This window comes from Sceloporus occidentalis, unplaced genomic scaffold, assembly GCF_023333645.1.
Source record: "Sceloporus occidentalis isolate IW3139 unplaced genomic scaffold, rSceOcc1.0.p SCAF_19, whole genome shotgun sequence".
Lineage (NCBI taxonomy): Eukaryota > Metazoa > Chordata > Lepidosauria > Squamata > Phrynosomatidae > Sceloporus > Sceloporus occidentalis.
Genome location: NW_028316999.1, coordinates 3,112,723 through 3,127,302, shown reverse-complemented (window position 1 = coordinate 3,127,302; position 14,580 = coordinate 3,112,723).

Genomic DNA, 14,580 nt, shown 5'->3' with positions numbered 1-14,580 from the left:
TGCAACAAAGGCGTGATGAGGAATCTTGCTTTTACTGTGGCAAAAAGGGACACTGGATCACCCAATGTCCTCTGAAACCAGCTAAACCCTCTGCAACCGACACCAACAAACCCCAGGCCCAGGAACCTGCATGTGACAACAGCAACGCATCAAAGCTGGAGCACACCCTATCTCTTCCCCAACCTGGTGATCCTGGGGTTAACCAATCCACAGTACCTGGCACTTCTGCGCCATCTGAAGCCATGTCGGATGACCTCCAGACCATCTCTGATGAAACCGACTGGTCTGATATGGACAGCGTGTCTTCAGATGCTTCTGTTGCTGATACAACAGACACACCCGCAATTGATAACCCCACGGCTGTTTGTGCAGTTGGGACCACCACTCCCATTACTCCCAGGAAAAAGAATCGTAGACCCCAAACAGCAAAACACTCCTTAGGGGCTCCTGGTTACATCCTAGCATCTGACGGGAAAATTGTGCATAGGAAAGAACTTAACCATTACGAGCAACAGCTGCGTGAACAGAAGTCTGTTAAGCCTGCCACTCCAGCCTTGAACCGGCGCAGTTTGGGTACTACCCCCCTGCCTCCAGAGGTGCCCTGGGTACAGGGCAGCTTCGTGACCCCTGGTGCATGGACAGCCAAGAAAGAGAGAGTATGGAACAGTGCCATCATGTCTATGCATCCAGCATCCAATACCACTATGTCTTACAACTGCACTGCAGATGACCTTTCCTCAGACTGCGTCATTGCCTCTAACGGAACTGTAGTAAGAAAGGAGGACCTGCACGTATTTGAAAAAGCTCTACGTGCTAGGGCTAAGAATTCTTACCACAGGTTTTGATACTGCCTCTCTACAGTCCCAGGAGCACCCGGAGGCCGCTCCTTAGGGAGGGGGTACTGTCAGGAACCAATTTTTCGCTGCCTGAACCATGGGTTTTTTATACCTGTGGTGTTTACATCTGCAACCACTAGTGGCCACTCTCCACCCTCTGGAGCATTTAGAACTCAGGTGTGCCTTGTTACCTGGGTTGAGCCCTAGTCTACATCCAGCTGGGCCTTGTTACCTGGATTGCCCTGCCTTTATGAACCTGCCCTGCCCTTCAGTCAGGGCCTTTGTATTGAAGTCTATGGACCTTCCTGCTGTGGCTCTGCACCTGTACTGTTCCTGGTTCCCTGCTTTGTGTCCTTCCAAGTGGACTCCCTGCTTTGTGTCCTTCCAAGTGGACTCCCTGCTTTGTGTCCTTCCAAGTGGACTCCCTGCTTTGTGTCCTTCCAAGTGGACTCCCTGCTTTGTGTCCTTCCAAGCGGGCTGTGTGCCTTTCGTACCCTTCCAAGCGGGCTGTGTGCCTTTCGTACCCTTCCAAGCGGGCTGTGTGCCTTTCGTGCCCTTCCAAGCGGGCTGTGTGCCTTTCGTGCCCTTCCAAGCGGGCTGTGTGCCTTTCGTGCCCTTCCAAGCGGGCTGTGTGCCTTTCGTGCCCTTCCAAGCGGGCTGTGTGCCTTTCGTGCCCTTCCAAGCGGGCTCTCTGTCTGTCGTGCCCTTCCAAGCGGGCTCTCTGTCTGTCGTGCCCTTCCAAGCGGGCTCTCTGTCTGTCGTGCCCTTCCAAGCGGGCTCTCTGTCTGTCGCGCCCTTCCAAGCGGGCTCCCTGCCAAAAGACTTATTACCTGTATTTTATTTTGCCATACGTCCGGTTACTTGCTTTGACTGTATTACCCTTATTTGCTGGTCCTGTTATATACATGAAATACACTGCATTACCTGGATTTCTGTTTGTGGAGTCTTTGTTTGCATAATCATGCACCGTGGGTTACATACTGAACCCCAAGTATCCCCTGCGCATGGGCTCCTACCTGACCTGATCACCCGAGTCCTGACATATATATAGTCATTAAACAACTCCCCAGGTATTGTGGACTGCAACACTCATCAAAACCTCACTAAGAGAATGTCACAATCAGCTCCTGTTACTCACTTTGTAGTTTTAACTTTGTCCTGATCCTGAGTCTTGTATGGCATTATTCCGGTCCGACTACTAGTTATACCTAAACCTCTTTGCATGCCAAATACAGTACAAGCCCCAGCAGATCTGTGCTGAGGATCTAAATCAGCCCTGGCCAATGGTAAATAAGTGCTGAATTTGCCATTTCCTGCTGGATACACATAGCTGCACGCTATGCCCTTACTAGGGCCATAACTTCCATGAGCCAAAAGTGGCAGCTGTCCAAGGTGCTGCAAGGTGAGGGGAGCTGCCTGTTATGGTAGTGGATGTGACACTAATACAAGAGACACATTAGAGGTTAACCCAGAATTATTCAGAGACAGAAAAGTGTATGTGTCCCTGTAAAACTTAACTTTTAACAATAGATAATTAAAATTGACCCTAAAATCCCCCCCCCTCAAAAAAAACCCCACTAGCGTTATTATGGCAGACAGGTGAAATATCCATTCTTCAACACCTATTGTATAGTCACAATATAGGAGCTGCCAGTAATAATCCACTCACACTGACTCAGTAGTAATCTTAGTGGGTAAGCTATTGGAGGTAGCAGGCGGCTGGAGTGGAAAAAATTAATACACCTCACTTTTCCTAATTATTGTAATGGTCCGGTTAGGTAGGACCCCAGGGAGCGGAGCGTACCAGAAGAGACAAGAACAGAGATGCAGAGATAGTGGACATGCAGGGTCAAACCAGGAGATCAATTCGGAGCGAAGTCAACAAGCCGAGTTGATGCCAGAAATCCAAACCAAGAGCAGAAACAGCACAAAGCAGTACACGAGAGAATCAGATAAGTTATCCCAACCAAGGGTAACTCAGAAGTAAAAGTCCCAGTCTTAAATACAGAGAGAGAGTGAGGCACTTCCTGAAGGCAATGCGCATTCGTCATTTGGCCACACAGCGGAGCTGTTGCCTCAGTTTGCCACTTGGTCAACCATGAGGTGCAACCAGTGGACGGGTAGCAGGCTCAGAATGAGTAGTAGCTAGCCGGGAAGGTATGGAGCCAGCCCGGGGAGCCGTCGGAGGAGGTCTTGTCGTGGGAACAACCAAAGAGTGGTCCGATCGGGACGTTGTGGGACGGTGTCAGAGGTAAGTTCTTATAATTATAGGGAATAAATTCTGATTCTATGCTTGCCCTCCAGTCGAAACATAAAGCACACCCGACGTGTATATCCCTGGTATAGACACCAGCTTCTTTAGCTGTCCAAGGTTCTGTAAGGTGAGGGGCTGCAAGGAGTGATCCTCCTTTGGCTTTTTTCCTGTTCTAGAAGTGGATGTAACATCGGTGTGGGATGGGACCTCTATCCCTGTCCCAGGCACCAAGAGGCTTAGTTACCAGTCTGCTTCTTACACTTGGGTAGCATGTGGCCTTGTGTATCCAGCCGACAGCCAGACATTAAAGGACTGGATCTGCCTAGTAAGCTGCAGTAACTGGCCCATGTCATCTGGCACTGACCCACTGCACATTTTGCCTGGCCTGCCAGACGGCTAGTCTGAGCCTAAGACTCAGCTTACATCGGACCTACATCTTTTAGTTTCCAATGCTCCCTTTAGATCATCAAAGCCAAGCAGCTATACTTCCAGTGGTCATTATTGATTAAATCTGAACTTCAGACACACTTCCTGTGTATCATGATGCACATTGAGTACTTCCACAAGAACTTTCCAGCCACCTGTATTATTAGTCCAACTCTCTTGTCCTTACACTGGTAAAAGAGAAACTTTGCAATTATATTTTTATTTTAAAACAAAGTTGTTTAGTTTATTTGAAAATTAAGAGCCAATTCACTTTTGGCATAATAGGCACCTGCACATTTTAATAGTTGGATGTATTTTTATCGACATATACCATTATATATACTGATTGTATTATTATTCAATTTTATATAGATACTGACTAAAGATTTTGTGGTAAGATCTCAAAAGAAAATAAAGGAAAATCCCATTAATATTCTTAAATAAACCTAGCCATTTAATCTGTGGTTTATGGGAAGAGACTGGGAAATAAAAAATGAACATTGGGATGAAGCCATGAAAAAGCATTTTAATAATTCAACACAGTAATTTATCAGTAGGTGGAAATCGGTAACACAACTGTCATATTAATAGTAGTTTTCATATTATTCCAACACATTGTTGGTACACAGACTTAAATCTGGCTTTACAAGATTAACGAAGGATGTACTGCAAATAGCTCATATGAATAACCTGAACTGGAGCCAAGAAAGGCAGAACTGGCGTTTTTACCAGATCTGTGTAGTTCTTTACTATCATATTGCATGCTGTTTATGTAATTGTGTTTATATTTTCAGTGTGCCTATTCAATTGAGACTGCATCCACTTAATTGTTCTTCATTCAAAAGGTTATTTGTTTCATCAAACGCAAGTGATCCAGTGCAAAAATCAGTATACTTCAATAACAATATAAGTCGTGTTGATATGCTTCCTGAACAACTGGACAGGATGAGAAACTAATTTAAAAGTTTAATGATATGGTTTGGTTGAAACAGTTTGTTAGAAGGTACCCTGCTGTTACACATTATGAAATCAAACTATTATTGCCAAGTTCATGTAAACAGATGGTCATACAAGATGCTATTTTCAAACCTTGTGTCACCTGATTGAGGAATATATAATGTTTTTTGTGTGTACTAAATATATTGTGCTACATTTTAACTTAGATGATGACTTAATTTCTTCATTCTTTTAATACATGCCCCCACATTTGGAAATACTCTGCTTTAAGAGCAGTCCTTTTAGGTGAGTGAACATTCAAAATAATGCATGGAAGTAGCGTCATTGATATTGTCAAAAGTCATTGCATCACTGAAAGTGCTATTTTCAAGTGTTTACAGAATTTGTTTTTATCCAAAAATATTTAATCAAAGCTTGCTGATTTGGTCCAAAAGTAAGGGACTATTATACTTCAGGGGAGCTGAAAAGGAGCCAAACTAGCATTTGAGTTAGTTTTATATTATGAAATCTCCTCTGTCCAAACCCCAAATCTATAATAGCCCCAGAACAAATAATTCTCTACCATGTACTGCAATTTACAGAACAGGAGGAAGAACTGAATGGATCAGAATAACTAAATGGATCAGATCCCGAGAACAGGAACTTTAAGGTGGATGCTGCCATGGAATACCTCAACAGTATAATCTGATGCTACATCCAGGTTACCATAGATTGTTGATTACCACCTCCTAAAAACTAATAAGTTAGCTAGATAAAACCTGGAGAAGTCCAAGTACAACTGTGCTACATGTGGACACAAAATACAGCAAATATAAAGTATTCTTTTTATGCAAACTGGTAAATACCCCAAGCAAAAGTTATTGGATATTTATCACCTCAATACTGAAGTCAAACGTTTGTTTATATATTGCTCCACCAGTCAAAGACATTTTGTATCCTTACTTGGTAACCCATGTGCATTTTTAACACAGTTCTTGTTGCCTTCGTGCAAGTTTAAACGATGATTGCTGAAATATATTTTTGCATTTTCTAAATTTTCCAAATTCATTCTTTTCAGAAAAGGATCACACTTTTAATTAAGCTGTGTGTTGATCCATGAACTAGTGGTAAGTAATGATAACGTATAGCCATTTTCCACCACATGCTTTCTCATTTGGATTACTGACAAACAGTGGAATACATTTATATCGGCAGATACAGAATGCCACAAAATGTATCACGTAACGTCAAACTACCTATGTGATAATTCTTCTACTGGTCAAAGGTGTGTAGCTTTGTTCCAGAGAATTCATTCCCTTTTCCCTTTTCATTGTGATGGGGGGATTACTGTCTACACCAGGGGTGTCCAAGTTTTTTCTGCAGTGGGCCACTTCATCAGAATTGTATACGTGCGAGGGCCGCACTCATTTTCACTTTAATAAGATATGCAGATTAAAATAAAGTAAATGACACAAAACCCTTACTTTTCCTCTCACTGATTTCTGGGCCTAGAAAGTTTTGTGACTACAAATTCAGGATTCTGGATAAGTAAAAATGAAATAGTTCTATTTATCCTAGGGATACACCGAAATGAAAATTCTGGACCAAAACCAAAAATTCAGGGTTCACTTAGCCGAAACGGAAAACGACCCCCCCACCTTTAAAAATAATAAAAAATCCCACACTTTTAATAAAAGTAAGTTACACACCAAAATTGTACAAAAAAGGTAATAACAATGTTATATATATACTATGATTGTTAACAGCAATCTCAGGCATACCCAGATTCCAGCATGTACTGGTTGGCTGGGCATGATAGGAGTGTGATTGTTGTCAACAATCATATATAAATTAATATTGTTATTGTATTTTTTTTTTAAAGTAAGTAACACACCACAATTGGACAAAAAAAATTCAACAATATGACTTGTTAGCAATCACACTCCTTTTATACCCAGGCAACCAGTAAATGCTTACGCATCCATGCTATCACACACACACTCATTCATATACTCATTCATTCACAGATTCATTCCCTCAATCACGCATACTCATTCAAAGAACCTCCCCCACCCCCTTACCTGCACTGCAGCTCTCTCGATGCCGCTCACACACTTCAGCAGGGGGCACGGCCTCCCTCTGCGTTCTCTTGTACTGCACAGAGGAAGCAGGACTGGAGCAGAGTCATGTGATGTCACGTGAACTCTGCTGGGTTCCGCTTCCTCTGTGCAGTACAAAAGACCCTCCCACAGGTAAGTAGCAGGGCGGCGGGATCTTGTGATCCCGGTTGCCCTGGCTGCCGATCTCACGCAGGCCGCACCTCGAGGTGCTGCGGGCCGCATGTTGGACGCCCCTGGCCTACACTATATTCCCATTGATCCCCGCCTCTCTTTTTCGATCAGCTCCCATTAAATTAATTCTGTATTTAGGTGGTCACAGTGTATCTTCCCTATCTTTCACTGTTCACCCCTCTTTGTATATGCCTCCATTGATTTCAAAACTAAAATTAATTTATTTTTTCAGCCTTTTCATGCAAAAGACTAAATATTAATCTCCACAATTAAAATAAAAATTCAATTCCTATTACATCTAGACACCCCTAGTCTATGTATAAGATGCATGTATTGTGGGTCACAGGTTGGTGTGACTCAATGGTGAAAAAGAATAGGTATACATTTAGCTGTTAATGAACCACAATTCCTACTTTTTCATCTTTACATTTTTTGTAAATGTTGTCATCTGCTATATTTGGATACTTTTCTTGAGAACATTCTCTTTCTACAGACTCCATGCAAACATGGAACCTACTTCTGTAGGTCTCATGTATTTTTACATCAACCAAGAAGTAAGTATCAAAGTGTAGTATATGTACTTAAAAACTTGTTATGTTGTAACACAGAAAAGCCTAGACATAGGAAATCACAAGAGATTAGTTGATCCTAAGAAAATATTCTAAGCAGGTTTATAGAAGCTTTACTCACATAAGACAGATACATGGATGGTCTTCCCTGCTTAAGTGTCTTTCCCTATTCTCCTTTTAATTATTTTATTTTAATTCTCCTTTTATTTATTGTTTCACCTGTTATGCACAGCTAATTGCTGATCAATAAAAGACAAAAGACTAATCTGTTGCTAAAAAGGTCATTGCATAATTACCAACATGTATTAACTTGCCAGTTGCTATGATACATATACAAATATCAAACTAATACCTGGTGATATATTAAATTAATTTAAAATATATCAAAACAACCTGTGACATGTTTGCTTAAAGCATACAGTACTATTGAAGCAGTATAATATAATACCTGTACAGACATGTTTTTCTGCCATCACTATTAAAATAATGTTCTAAAACGTCTTTAAAATGGATAAAGGCTGTTTATTAACATAATTTGCATAAGCTTCAAAATAGAATGGTATTTTGTCTTATTCAAAATAAAATACATAGAAATAAAGGTCCTACTTAGAATGCAAGCCTGTTAAAATGCAACATGGAATTTGACAACAGATGACTGCCAACTGATTTATGGAGTTGACCTGTTTTTAGAGCCTGTTGTAAGTTATCAAACTGTAATGGGTCCTTGGGCTTCACATAAGGATAGCATTATGTCATGCATTGGATTATTTTTTCCTCTTATCTCCCCTTTTTCATTAACTCCCTCTTTATCCCATCTCTCTCTCGTTTCTTCTTATAGCCTACTTTCTCGCATTCTCTCACTTCTCTTTAGCTCTCCCCTTTCTCATTAACAACCACCCCCCATCTCTTACATTTCTCCTCGTCTCCTCATCTCTTGCTTTCTTCTTCTTTAAGTCTGAGCCATAGACTGTGGTGGTGGTGCGAAGTCTGTTCCTTCAGACGTTTACTTCAGCACTCCTTTGCTGTCCGTGCGGCTTCCATGCTCCGCATCAATCACCAGCACACAGTGTTAGGGAGCTCTGAAACAGAGGTCTGAAGGAACAGACCTAGCACTCCCTTCATTTTGGCTTTGGACTTCGACTTAGCTGCTTGCTGGCATCCTGATTTTAGCTCCCCTACTCGCTGACCCGTCTTCCGTAACCCTGTCCTCGGCCTCCATTCTGACCGCTCTCTATCATGCATTCAGACTAGTGGCTATTAGTTGCTCCTGTTACCTGTACATCCAGACCAAGGCTGTAGTGCTCCATCCTACATCCGGACTCGTCACCAGTAACTATCCTAACACTATCATACAAGATGCATCCAATAAGGTCCACTACAATAATATAGACAATAGTTCCAGTTACACAGGTTCAATAGCCATAGCCGGGAATTTTGGCTTCACCTTAAGTTTCTAGGTTTGGGTGCCTAGTGGTTATGGACTGCAGCCACATAATTAAGCTTGACTGCATGCACATAATGAAGCTGTTTTCAGATAAGCAATATGAATATTTAAATAAAATTTAAATAATAAAATTAAGTAATCATAATCCCTTAAAAAACATCACATACATCTATTTATAAATAAATAACATAAACATAAGACATGCCCTTCCATAAAGAGTGAAGCAAATATTAGAGTCAAATATTTGTATAAAATAAAAATTTCATTGGCAGTTCAGATAATCTGTAAACCAGCCAGGCAAACACGCCTTGGTTGCCACAGGCTGATGTATTGATACTTTTTTATTTGAATAATATCAATACACAGGAAGTAAGGAGCTACCATATCCACCACATTGAACAGGAAATCAAGTGCCTTCTACGGCATACATTTAATTTACAGAAATGTCTTCAGCTGTAAGAAAATTCAATAAATCTTCATCCTGCTTGCATTATTTACTACACTGTACTATCTGTACTGGGAGATACAATGAGACGGAGAGAAGACCAAAGCTTCTACACTGCGGACATACATTTTGCATGGACTGCCTGCATCAACTTTTTAGCAGTTCTCTCCAGATGAGAGCTAATAAACATCTCCATATCCTCAGATGTCCAACTTGCCGGCAAATTACTGAGACCTATGATATCCATAGTATTTCACAGCTGGCTGACAATTTTGCCATCACTGGAATCTGTTTTGACACCAGCACCGAAGAACCAAACACAAATTACTGCAAGAAGCACAGAGATGAAAAAATCAAGTTCTTTTGTGATCAATGCCAAAGGTTTGTCAATTGCTTACACGTTGCCAATAGAGTTTATAAAAACAGATGTTTTTAAATTATTAGGTGGAAGTATTACACATAACTATAATAAGGAATAAAGTCAATAAGCTGCTTTTCCTCTTTAATTATATATGTCGTATCTAAATCTTTAAGTGGGTCACTTACCATTCAATATCACTGTCTGGAACAATGGAAACTAGTAAATCACTCATACAATATAATATAATCTATAGACTTTACATGAAGACTATATTCATACATACACACATACTGTACATATATAGACAAGCAGTGTCCACATTTTGCCTATGCATAATACCTGGCTCCGCGGTAAAAGCTGAGGATTTGTATTTGAGGCTGTAGGGAAGACTTGCTAGGGTTTAAATCATTATTTTTAATTGAAAGCACAGAACAGCAGAGTAACACAGGAGTTATTGGATTTAGTTGGAAATCTGCCATGGAAGTTACCTTGCAATAGAAAAACTAGACATGTCAATCTTTTTAATGAGGTTGGTTGAAGTTTCAAAACCATGTTTTCTGCCTAAAGTGTTTTAACTCTTTCTGTGTGTATATTAATAATGTCTGTGTGTACAATACTGTAGCTTAAAGTTCACATTAATTACAGCTGCCGTGTTAAAATTGCATAAAACTGTATAGCAATGTAAAAAATATGTTTAAACAAAGGTAATCAATACACAGTGGAATATCTAAAACACTTGTATAGGTATATGGAATGACTTTCGTGTTTAGATGTGCAGTCAATGGGTAACTGAAGTACTACTGAGTTGGCTCCTATGTGATTCATGACCCTGAATCTTAAATAACAGTTATGTTGTGGGTTGTGTTCGGGCAGCTTAGTTGCAACAGAACTTCTGATGGTTAGAACATGGCATACTTAGCCATGATTTTGCTGAAAACAGACTATAAGGCTTAAAGCAGAAATTTGGGGGAGGTGAATTGCGACTGCAACTCACGTACTTCATTATGCATTATAAAGAGCCAAACCAAGTGAGCTGGCCCTGCATAATACATAGTTCATTCACTGAGGTGGCTTTAAATAAATTATATTTAACTGTGCAATATACGGGGCTATCTATGCTTTTGTTGCAGGAGGCTCACTGGGCACAGTATGCAGTATAATGCATACTGAACTTAGTGAGTAGAAACTGCACCTCTGCTGGAGACTACCACTTTTAGAGCAGAGCCCTCTTTACCTAATGTATCGGTTTGTCTTTGTCAAGTTTAGTTTTGTGATACACTTTAAATGTATGTATTGTAGAAAGCACTGTGTACATTGTTGGTGTTATATAAAAAAATATGTTATTATTATTATTATTAATACACTCAATTTATTTAAAAGGTTACAAAATGTTCTTAAGTAACAGAATGTGCTTTAAAGTACCGTATTGGCTCGGATATAGGCCGCACCCGCATATAGGCTGCACCCTAAAAGTTAGGTGCTTTTTTAATGAAAGTTTCTGCCCCCCATGAGATATGCTGCCATTCTGTCCCGAAGATGTACCCCCCCCGAGATATGCTGCCACTCTACCCCCTCCGAGATATGCTGCCACTCTGTCCCCAAGATGTCCCCCCCACCTGACTTACCGGTGCAGACTCCACGGGGTCTTGCGGGGGACATCTACACATAACACGTATTCAACTTCCGGTGCCGGCACTTCCGCCGTGGGAAGTACCGGCAAGGAAGATTGTTCACGCAGACGTTCACCGGCAGCGGCGATGTGAGCAGAAACAACCTCCGCTGCCGGTGAACGTCCGCACGATGCGCTTGGACAACCTCCCATGACAGCACTCCCCCCGTGGGAAGTGCTGGCAGGGGAAGCTGTCTGAACGTATCGGGGAGTAGGATGCAGGTCCCCTGCACCGCTGCGGGGAATCTGTATCTTAACCCCGGCGCCGAATATAGGCCGCACCCCCACTTTAAAGACTTAAAGTGGGGGGAAAAAGTGTGGCCTATATTCGAGCCAATACGTTATATTGCCAATATAACTGAAACAAACTCTACAGCATGCAATCATTAATTATTAGAAATTATCATGATGTACTTAGTTAATGCTATTGGGTTAAATCGTGTTAATAATTAATCAACAAAGAAAAACAAGGCCATTATTTTCACAATCTGTAGACATGAGTCAAGAGGTTATTTTTTAGTGCTCATAAATGTAATATGTAATGTAAACACAACCTTGATGTATAAATGATTATAAGACACTTGACAAATGCCTGTCATTTCATCCCACAAACAGAACTTGTTTATATGGTTTTTTCCTTTGTATATTTCTTATACAATTCATAGCTTCATTGAGAACCTCTTACCCTATCAGCACCTATATATATATATGGTCAAATGTAGACTTTTTTTCCATTCTTATCTGCTCCACTTGTTGTAAGCTAACAGTTTCCATATTTGCACTAGCAGCCGAGGATTGTGTAGGAACAATATCATGACATTATGAATAGACCATCTAATTTCTACAAAAAAATAATGAAATGATCTGCTATTTACAGCAGCAGGGGGAAGGAGAACATTTAATGTCAGGAGTCAAGAAATTATGAAATAGAGGAAATCAAAACTCCAAGACAGGGAAAGACAAGGGGGGTTACTATATTTACAATAATTGTTTTTAAGTGTGATAGACTTCAATTTGTAGTCTTTTTCTTAAACATATAAATAATATGATAATAATATGATGGGGATGAAATTAACTTTTGAAATTTAAAAATTTCTGCAGACCCTCCAAACATTTAGGGTTTCCTTACATTCACAGTCAGATTAATCAATTAATCAGATTGTCTCAATAATTTTGACAGATCCACACAATCCATCCATGCTTGTGTGAAGGTATATTGAAAGGCATCACTGACAAGTATAAATAGAAATCAGGATTGAGACTGTAAGGGTATGAAGTAGTGTCACCTGATCCAACCATCAGAGAGAAAAAAGATTAAGAGCCCCATGCTTCAGGCATATACTGGGATTTTGTATGAGCAAAGCGGACTATTATATTATTAAAGGTGTTTGCTCTTGCATAGCTTGGAAAAGGAGAGTTATGTGTGGTTAGCAATTGATTTAAGCTGTACCCCCCACCACATTGCCACCACTTGCACCACTAATAAAAACTGGTCTGAACATATACCTAGTGTGTCTGAGGTATGCTATATCACATGCTATACCACGTTACAGCAGGTAAGGTTTCTAAGAAAAAAGTCGGAGATCATTAATCTGGTTCCTGATGCTTTCAAGAACAAGCAATTAGTTGAAAAAAAACACAAAACCACTCAACCACAAAATTCCAAACATCATGCATAGTAGCCCATATATGCTGAAGACATATACTGAAGAATGCCAACTAGGGATCTGGATAAAAAAAGTCAATAAAAGGCTCTGGGACAGCTTTTTAGGATAACTATATATATATATATATATATATATATATATATATATATATATATATATATATATATATATACTAAATCAAAAGATTTTGAATCTTTTAGCAGTCTACATTTGAACTTGCCAGAACAGATGCACAGATTTTTATGGACTGGTTTTATCTATTTTTTTTTTTGGTGCACGTCCTCCACCTGTAAAATACATCTGAACATTTTCGTTTATGACTTTAGGTCTATAAATCCCATTCAATCATTTCATTACAGTCACTACAATATTCAATCAAAGTCTATGGGATATATTTGTTTTAAAGCACACAAGAGCAAACACATTAGTCTCAATGAGAGTATGAGAGTCCATAAAAATAACACTAGTGATATGCTTCATCTGTCTGCTTGCATCTGATGCTGTGCTGTAAGCACTTAACCTTTATCGATTAATCAATACAAGACACAGCTACTAATTGATACACTCACTGACAGTTTAACCACTATGTTATTGGGATTAATAAGCAGGGCTCAGTGTGATCTCAGCCATTTAATTATTTTAGTTCAGTTTGTTATGTTATCAATGTAATCATATTTGTTACTGCATTCAGCTAATATTCTGGATATAGAACGCCATAATGGTAACAACATACAATTGGAGGGGTGCATTTAATAAAAGCAGTTGTACCTATTGATAACAACAATTTTACCCACCGTTTAGTAATTATTATACTGTTTTGGCAAAATAATATTTTACTGGACTAGGATACCTATTTAGCCAGGGCTCAGAGTCCTAATGATTAGACAAAACCACCGGGGTTTGGATAGGGACCTATCACAAGATGCTTGTGGGGCATTTCCTATTCTCACTTGGACTTAAGGAGTTGACTGTCACATACTAATGGTAACTGACTGTAGCCATTTACTTTGTGAAAATAAAAAGGGTTTTATAACCCTGGTCAGTTCCTTGGTCACTCATAATAAAAGAGGCTGTGATGATGAGTTAAACAGGAGTCTTTGCCCTACTATTAACGTTATGACAGCTGAGAAATGTTTAAAAATACTGCCAAGAATACAGAAGAGCACCTGATGTCAAATGCATTCTGTTCAGAGTGTTTTCTGTGATGTAAACATCACAATACGTGTGGCTCAATTGGCAGAGGAAACTGATTGAGTTTCCTTGGGGTAAATACTGCTACTTTCTGCCCATTACTAAGCACCAGCATATTTATGACATTATACTATATCTAATGTTTTTTACTCTGGGAATTATTTATTCTTCTAAAAAATTATGATAAGGCAACTACAGTGGGCGATGACAAATTTGATTGCAAATACCTTTCATGGGCAATGAGATATGTTTATGATAAAAAGGTTATGTTACAAGTGTTAGTTAATGTTGTACTTTATTTTCACAATAAATCAAATGATCTCCCCTCAAAGAACAATATAACTGATCATTGTTTACACCTGAAAGTTTAGCAAACTAGGCTTTATGCACAATGAGTCTCTGCACTAAGGAATGCTCAAGTCTTATAGATTCATAAATATATGTTTCAATCCTAGCTGACATTCGAAATACAATTTAACTGCATGCAAGTG